This window comes from Dipodomys merriami, unplaced genomic scaffold (assembly GCF_024711535.1).
Source record: "Dipodomys merriami isolate MVZ:Mamm:240054 unplaced genomic scaffold, mDipMer1.0.p SCAF_1750, whole genome shotgun sequence".
NCBI classification, from domain to species: domain Eukaryota; kingdom Metazoa; phylum Chordata; class Mammalia; order Rodentia; family Heteromyidae; genus Dipodomys; species Dipodomys merriami.
Window position 1 is genome coordinate 40,001 of NW_027203105.1, and position 9,337 is coordinate 49,337.

A 9,337-nucleotide genomic window follows, 5' to 3' on the forward strand; every position below is an offset into this window, starting at 1 on the left:
CATCACAGCTCCTTACAAAGTAGAGGCAGAATTGTAGTCCAAAGCCAGCACAAGCAAAACCGATGATCAGATCCAAAAACAAACTATCTATTTCTGCTTTCTAGTTGCCATGGTATGATTGATTCTGCTTTGCCATGCCCTCCCTGACATTTTGAACTGACATCTCTGAGAACATAGATCAAAATAAATAACTACTCCCTCTAGATAGATAGATAGATAGATAGATAGATAGATAGATAGATAGATAGATAGATAGATAGATAGATAGATAGATAGATAGATAGATAGATAGATAGATAGATAGATAGATAGACACATAGATAGGTAGATAGATAGAGGCATGCAGAAGAAAGGATTAAGGATGTGGCTCAAGTGGTACTTCATATTGCCAAAAGAAAAAAAGAAAGGTTAAAATAGCCAGGCAATGGTGGTCCGCTGACTTGTGCCTGCAATATTAGCTTCTCAGCTACTCTGAAGACTGAGAGCTGAAGATCACATTCGAAGCCACCCAGGCAGGAAAGTCCATGAGATTCTTATTTCCAAATTACTTCTCAAAAAAATTAGGAAATAGTGCTGCTAGCCTTAAGTACAGAAAGGGTCAGGGACAACACTCAAGTCCTGAATTCAAGCCCCAGGACTGGCAAAAGAAAAAAAAAGTATTGATCTGCACATAGTAAACATTTTTCTAAACAAGGGGAAACTATAGTCAGAAACAGATCAATGGATGGCAAATGCTGTGAACAGACAGAAAGGTGTGGCTACAAACTGGCATGAAGGAACTCCCTCAGATAATGAAAATATTCTTATATCTCAGTGAGCCATACAAATACAGAAAATATTCTGTATCTGTGCATCACAATATACTGTGATTATACAGTATAAACATAACCATTATTTCTCAACACAAAGTCATATTGCAGAAAAAAGTTTTACTGTATGAAAATTATAGCTCAACTTTGTCCTAAAAGACTATGCTGATTCTTAGTATGGGAATCAATATACATTACAAAGATGAGTATGTTTCAAGAATAATTAGTTCTGTTTGCCTTTAAAAATCTTATACTAGATCAACTAGTACACCAAGTAATTTAACTATATTATATCAAACACTCTATTATGGAGAGAACTTTTGCTTTCAAGTTCTACACTTGCCTTCCTATACAGCAACTAGAAAACCAGACAAAATAGAAGAAAGAACTATTTTTAGATACTACACAAAAGACAAAAAAAAACCCACTTTGGTCCAGGAGAAAAGAGAAACAAAGTCAGCCCCACAGCTGGGCTTTCTGCCTAGAGAAAAGTTCCAAACCCCAACACACAGAGGAGAACCTACAGACAACAGAACACTCACAGGCAATGTAAGTCAGGGATAAAGTCTGGCATCAAGGAAGGCTGAAGCAGCTACTACTTTAAAGTCAAAAAACTTCAGAGGATACAGCTATATAAGTAAAATGTTCCAAGAATCTACAGATGTGTTGATTTGTCTTTATCTGAGTAATGCACTGTTCAAACACTAGGTAACATCACACAGTTGGGAGAAGAAGTAGCATAAGTAGTAAGCAACACAATCCCCATAGCTCAAGCTATGCTGAAACATCTGGTTTTTTAAACAACCAAAGTGAACAGATTTCACTGAAAACCTGAGGAATAAGAGTGAATTCAGAGGAATCAGGGCGCAGCAGTAAAGATAAACTAGTCCTTAAGACTGAAGGCTAAAAGACATACAATAGAAGAAACAAAGCTTCTTCAACTACTGGTGTTGGGAAAAGTGGGCGGCCACATGCAGAAGACTAAAAGTGGACCCCAGCCTACCACCATGCACCAACATCAACTCAAAATGGATTAAAGATCTTAACATTAAACCTGAATCTCTGAAACTACTGCAGGACAGAGTAGGAGAGACACTTGAACTTATAGGCACAGGAAGAAACTTCCTGAACAGAGTCCCAGAGTCACAACAAATTGGGAGAGTGACTCGACAAATGGAACTACATTCAAATAAAAAGCTTCTGCACAGCTAAAGCTATCGCAACCAAGCTAAAAAGACAACCAACTAATTGGGAAAAATATTTACCAGCAATATATCAAACAAGGGGTTAATATCCAGTATATACAGGGAACTCAAGAAACTAATCCCAGGGGAAGGGGAAAAACAAGTCGTTTAAATGAGGATACAGGTGGGCCCATTGCAACAATGAGAAGTACAACTTGTTATGTAAAAATGAACTTTACAACTTTGGGGGTGGCAGGGAGGATTAGGTGAGGGGGCCAGAGGGAGGATGGAAAGGGATGGGAAGGGGAAACAAAGGAGAAGGCTACAATGCTTGATAAGAAATGTACTCATTATCTTGCCCATGTAATTGTAACCCCTCTGTACAGTATTTTCACAATAAAAAATAAATTAAAAAAAAGAAACTAATCCCTCCCAAACCTAACAAACCAATTACTAAATGGGCAAGTGAACTAAAGAGAGACTTCTCAGATGAAGAGATAAAAATGGCAAAGAAACACATGAGGGAATGTTCACCGTCCCTGGTTGTGAAGGAAATGCAAATAATGACAACCCTGAGATACCACCTTACCCCAGTCAGAATGTCCCACATCCACAAGTCAGGCAATGACAAATGCTAGAGGCGATGCGGAGAAAGAGGAACCCTATTACACTGCTAGTGGGAATGTACACTTATGCAACCACTTTGGAAAGCAATCTGGAGGGTCCTCAGAAAGCTAAATATTGACCTCCATTATGACCCAGTCATACCACTTCCAGGCATCTATCCTGAACAACAGGAACCAGTATACAAGACAGATGCACCTCCAGTTTATTGCAGCACTGTTCACAATAGCTAGGATATGGAAACAACTCAGATGTCCCACCACAGATGAATGGATCCAAAAATTGTGGTATCTATACACAATGGAATATTATGTAGCCATTAGAAATGACAAAATAATGACATTTGCAGGGAAATGGATGGAGCTAGAAGAAAGCATGTTGAGTGAGGTAAGCCTAAAGCAAAGAGACAAATGGTATATGGTCTCCCTGATAAGTGGATGTTAAATCCAAAATGTTAGGTGATACAACAAAATTAACAAGACTTAAGAAACAAAGAACTTCATCTCGTCAAACCACTACTAAATAACTCCATGCTGCTGATCACATGTATGGTATATATGTGTACACCAGAGGGGAACCAGGAAGATGACACAGAACTAGAGGGAATCAGGGGAAAACATACAACAGCAGGACCCATCATCTGCACAGGACATTGACCAAAATGAACTAAGCAACTTAATGACAGCTATGTGAGGGAGGGAACAAATGGGAAAGAGGGAACAGCTGATGCTATGCAAAACAAAAGAAATGTACATACCACCCAATGTCGAAGAAATAACTATCACAAAGTTCATAGAACTCATAAATGTTATGACCATAATAGACAATTTGCTCCAGGAAAGTTAGAATGTGTTTGTGACTTTAACAGCATCACTATCCCACAATACTGTGAAATTCGGGAAATTATGTAATCAATCACAATAAAAAATAAAAAATTAAAAAAAGATTGAAGGCCACACTAGACTCCCTCTAAACAAGCCTAACAGAGAAGGAAATGGTGACACTGTCCAAAAAGAAATGTACTCTTAGCAAGGCACCAGTGGCTCACACCTGTAATCCTAGCTACTCAGGAAGCTGAGATCCGAGGATTGTGCTTCAAAGCCAGCCCTGGCATCAAAGTCTGTGAGACTCTTATCTCCAATAAACCATCAGAAAACTAGAAGTGGCATTGTGGCTCAAGTAGTAGAGCACTAACTAGCCTTGAGCTCTAGAGGTGAGAGGCAGCGTCCAGGCCCAGAGTTCATGTCCATGACTGATAAAAAAGAAATGTATTCTTTACCCAACTTCTATAACTGTAACCAGTATCTTTTAATAACAGTTAAAAAGTTTTTAAGTATCAATCTGAATTGGGAAAGCAGGACAGGGTGACTGTTGACTCATGCCTATGGTCCTAGCTACTCTGGGCTGAGATCTAAAGATCACAATGGAAAGCCACCAGGGCAGAAGAGTCTGTGAGACTTTCATCTCCATTTATTTATCCCGCAAAAACCAGAGGCAGGGTTCAAATGCCATCTGTGGAGGAGGGAGACAAGGTAGACTGTGAAGACAGAATTCAAGCTCCAGTGCCAGAACATACACATTAAAAAAGAAAGAGGCCGGGCACTGGTAGCTCACAACCATAATCCTAGCTACTCAGCCTTGAGCAAAAAGGTCAGGAACAGCGCCCAGGCCCTGACTTCAAGCTCCAGGAACACTAACACACACACACACACACACACACACACACACACACACACACACACACACACACACACAGATAGCAGAAGACAACATCCTTAAAGGAACATGACAAAATTGCAAAAAAGATGACCAAGTGATTTCATTGGTATGTTTTATCTCAAACTTCTAAAAAAAAACCATCGCCAGTATACTTTCCTTCACAGTGAAATTAATGCTTAGAAATTTTAGAAGATGAGAAAGACGTTAGGATAAAAAAGCCACCCATTCTATTCTGGTACACTTAATATTCAACTAAAATCTAAGTCCATAAAACTTCCACTGAGTAGTGGGAGTTCTCTACTCATGAGACACAAGTAAACACAACCTAAATTCTGTTCTCCATGCTAGTCTTCAAAGGTATAAAAAAGGTGTATTCTCCCTATCACCTTTCCTTAGATTTTCATATTCATGATCCATTAACTCTCTAACTTTTTAATACATTAATACTAGCCACTCTTCCCAGGGTTCTCCATAATTTTTATTCCCCTTCTAAAATATGGCTGGCTCTGAATGACAAATATCCTTCAAGTCTTATAAAATCACTGCTGTTTACTATCCAAACATACTTCTAACTCCTGTTTTCCTTGCCCACTAAAAGCAATTCCTGACAAAAATTTCTGAAAATGCCAACACTTTAATCTTCCAACATCTCAAAGCATCAGAGTTAGACATTAAACCATTCTAGCTGCTGGGAGTATGAGGAGAAATGAAACTTCCTGTCTCTGTAACTCCTGAATTTGAGCTTATCTGTTTGAGAATACCATACCTGCACTCACAGCATGATCTGACAACAATTACAAAATTATAAAGAACCTAACAAATAAAAGTGAAGATACCAGGACCCTACATTCACCAAAATAACATGCAGTACTCTATTTGTAGAGTTCTTCAGGGAGAAAAATAAACTCATTTTTAAACACATAGTGTGTTAGTCACAGACAAAGTAGCCTCACTTATGCAAGCATCATTAAGAACAGTGCCTCATATATGGAGTAATTTGCCATGTCCGATGAAGTTATCTCTCCATTCTACTGACCCATGCACTATGGACCTGAAAGTAGGTCAATCCAGTTCTCTCTTAGGTATTCACAAGTAGTGATAGTGGAACCTATTAGTATCTGATAGGTGTATGCCAAGACGCAATATAACTCTGAAGATGGAGAAAGACAGGTAGAATAAATCTGCTTCTAGAGAAAAAATGATAGAGATGAGTAAAGAGTCTTAAATGAGAAACAATAAGGGCTATGAGAGATGAAGAAAACAGACTGGTCTTCAAAACTTTTCCATATGGATTAGAAGTGCAGGTTTCCTTTTGATCATTACAAACTTTCAAGAATAAACCTTGGCACAGGCCAAATTTTTTTTAAAAGAGACCCAGAAACACAACAAAGCAAAGAAAGATTGGACAAATAGGATTGCATGAAATTGCAGAGCTTCTTGCATGGCAAAGGACATAGTTAGCAAGATCAATAGAAAGCCCACCGATTGGGAGAAGTATTTCACTAGCCATACAACAGATAAGGGTCTCATATCTAAAACATACCTGGAACTCAAAAAATCAAATCCTCCAACAACAAATCCTCAAAGAAACAACTGCCCAATAAATAAGTGGGCTAAAGACTTAAAGAGAAACTTCTCTGAAGAGGAAATAAGAATGGCCAATAGACACATGAAGAAATGCTCAACCACCGTAGCCATGAAAAAAAAGGCAAATCAAAACAACATTGAGATACTACCTCACCCCAGTTAGAATGGCTAGAATAAAGAACTCTAATAACAACAGATGCTGGAGGGGATATGTGCAGAACCCTACTGCATTGTTAGTGGGAGTGTAAACTTGTTCAACCACTTTGGAAAGTAGTATAGAGGTTCCTCAAAAGACTACATAGAGCTCCCCTATGACCCAGCAATCCTATTTTTGGGCATATACTCAAATGATCACAAACAAGACCATCCTAAAGCTACCAGCACAACTATGTTTACTGCAGCATTATTTACCATAGCTAAGATATGGAACCAACTCAGACGCCCCTCAGTAGATAAAGAAAATGCAAAAAAAAAAATAGAAAAAAAGTCTAGAATGTACCTCAGCTCAATGGCAAAACACTTGCCTAGCTAGTGCAACATCCTGGGCTCAATTCCCAGTTATCAGAAAACAAAAGGCAGAAAAACAATCAAACAAACAAAAAACAAAAGGCAAAAAATAGCCCTAAATGAACAAAAATACTTTTTGGTCGTGACAGATTTAAATTCACCTAGCCTTGGTTGCCAAACAAAGTGCTAAGCAATTCTTATATTCAACATATATAACAATATCATTTTAATATGTAGCAGTCCTTGAAATTACTTCAGATGCAGAGTAGAGGGATATGAGCAGTTATAAGACACAGATCTCTAACTGGCAGCTGGATTCACAAGACAACACACCACACCTGTAGAATATCCCCATGTCCTTAGTATCAAAAATGCACAAGCTAGCTACTGAATCCAAAGTATCCTAGGACTTAATGTTTCCATATACAGACCTCCAGCATGTTTGACTTCGGCTGAAATCTCAATGGGACTAGGGATCCCAAGGGAAGTCTCTGCCTTTTCAATGATATTTGAAGTATCTTGTCCTAGAGAAAAATCAAAATGTGTTGCTCTTTATTACCAAACTAAACAACCTAAATTTCAAAAATGTAATATCAAAGTCCATGCATCTAAAATCATGATAGCTATAAGACAGTTTATTTTTAACAATTAGGGTTATTAGTCCTTGGAAATATCTCCTTAGTATAACATTTTTTATACAAAAACTCTGATACATCATCACTAAAGAACAGACATTTATAGCAATTCCTAGACTTCATTCTAATAAGAAAATGCTACCAATTCTACTTGCGATGTCTATCATCTATCTCATGATCACTTGTCTTCAAACAATTAAATCCCTTGAACAAATGTAGAAGGAGATTTATTAACAAAGTCCCTTGTAACAATATAAACACACACAGTAATGAAATGACTGATGATCTTACACACAATGGCTACTGTAGCTGAGCCTGAGGAGAGCAATGAGTTGCCCCAGCTGCTCCAATATCCCCATCTGGCTTGGGATATATCTTTGGAAAGTTTCCTACTGTCCCAGTAAATGAGCGGGGGAGGGAAGACACAAGAAAGTATGAAAAAGTATAATATACGTAAGTTATCTAATTATTAGCCAAAGTATGGGGAACCAAATAATATTTGCTTAATGCACTGCTTGACTGACAGACACTTGCATGTTTTCATCATGTAGGCACCATGCAGCAAAGGTAATCACTGCTGATGGCATTTATAGAACTGAAAAACTATTATTTATGGTTGTAAAAACAAGTAAAGAATTTCAATCCTAAATTAGCATTGAGCTTGAGTCTGTTAACCCCAACTTCTTTTTCCTTGTACCAGGGCCTCACACGTTTGTTTTGCTTGCTCATGACTGGCATTCTACCACTTGAGCCATACCTCTAGTGTAGCATTTTGCTGGAATTTAGTTGGAAATTGAATCTGCATTTCATCTGGACCTAAGCATCCTCAGGAGCTAGGATTACAGGTCTGAGCCAGGGGTACCAGGTTAACCCCAATATTTTTAAATCCCAATATTTTATAGAGATTCTAGCTGGGCACCAGAGGCTCACACCTGTTTTCCTAGCTACTCAGGAGGCTGAGTATCTGAGATCTGAAGATCAGAGTTCAAAGCCAGCCCAGGCAGGAAAGTCCATGAGACTCTTATCTCCAATAAACCATTAGAAAAACCGAAAGTGGTGCTGTGTTTCAAGTGGTAGAGTGCTCACCTTAAGCTGAAGAGCACAGGGACAGCGCCCAAGCCCAGAGCTCAAAGCCCCATGACCCACAAAAAAAAAAAAAAAAGAGATTCTAGTCAGTGGCTGTCTGTAATACCTGAAAAGGGAGAACTTCTGAAGTCTCAGGGTCCCTGGAAGACCCAACATCTGGTCTTTTCAACTGGGCACTACAGCTTCCATTAACTTTCTTGATTGGCATGTTGGTCAACAGATTCATTACTCTTCACAGACTCAGAATTCTCCACTGACTCCCAGTTTCCATCTTCAGTTATCACTGGAGACTCAACGATCATCTTTATCAGAAAGCCCAAGGGAAAAACGTGATTGAGGTCAGCTTTTTTAGTATACATTATTTGTCTAAATCTTTTTACACTTTCACAGAGTCACAGGCAGAAACATTAGTAAATTAATACAGACAAGATCCCACAGATCTTCCCCCAGGTTCTCCTAGTAACAGCTTCCATAACTGAAGCATAATTCATTGTGGCAGAATCCACCAATCTTCACATTTCAACAGATTTCAACTGAACCTATTTCACTTCAAGAAATATAGATGAAATTACATAGCATGCCACTTGTTAAGAATTTTTTACACAGCATTTAAGTCCCTCCAGACCCACTTTTATTGTATTAAGACTTTTTTTTTATTGTTTCTGAATAGTCCTTGGTATAAATGTACTTTGGGACTATCACAGAAATAAGATGATTCAGAAACCTTATGTATAGGTGTTTATGGGAACCAAAGCTTTCTCTTGAGCTACTCAGTTTAGTTTTAAATGTTACTGTTAGGCTGGACATGTGCCTTAGCAGTAGAAAGCTTGCCTAGCATGCATGAAGCCCTGAGTTTGATTCCTCAGTACCACATGCACGGAAACTGGCACTGTGGGTCAAGTGGTAGAGCGCTAGCCTTGAGCAAAAAAGCTCAAGGATAGTGCCATGGCACTGAGCTCAATCCACAGGACTGTCCCAAAACAAGGTATTGTTCTATTCTTTTCCCATGTAAACTATCACTTCATTTTCCAAGTGGCAATGTAAGAATAATCAAGTTCCCCTGAATTCTGATCAACCATGTGTTGTCACTATTTTGATTGAACCATTCAGATAGGTGTGTACTGGTACCTCACTGAGCATTTTAAATTGCATTCCTCTAACGGTTGGGACCAACGCATCCTTTTAT

At 38.6% G+C, this 9,337-nt stretch overlaps 1 protein-coding gene across 3 annotated transcripts in view; it reads right to left on the reverse strand.

Moving 5' to 3' along the window:
* The window catches only part of LOC138829700 (endogenous retrovirus group K member 18 Env polyprotein-like), a 48,425-nt gene extending 39,986 nt beyond the window's left edge, over positions 1 to 8,439 (reverse strand). For 2 of the 3 annotated variants that reach the window (XM_070026176.1, XM_070026175.1), the window contains exons 1-2: positions 8,258 to 8,439; positions 6,862 to 6,954 (exon numbers count right to left, since the gene is read on the reverse strand). The gene's annotated coding sequence lies outside the window, so the exon portion shown is untranslated. The remainder of the gene's footprint in view (positions 1 to 6,861; positions 6,955 to 8,257) is intronic. The other variant, XR_011372693.1, reaches the window with a different exon arrangement.
* Positions 8,440 to 9,337: the final 898 nt, after the last annotated feature.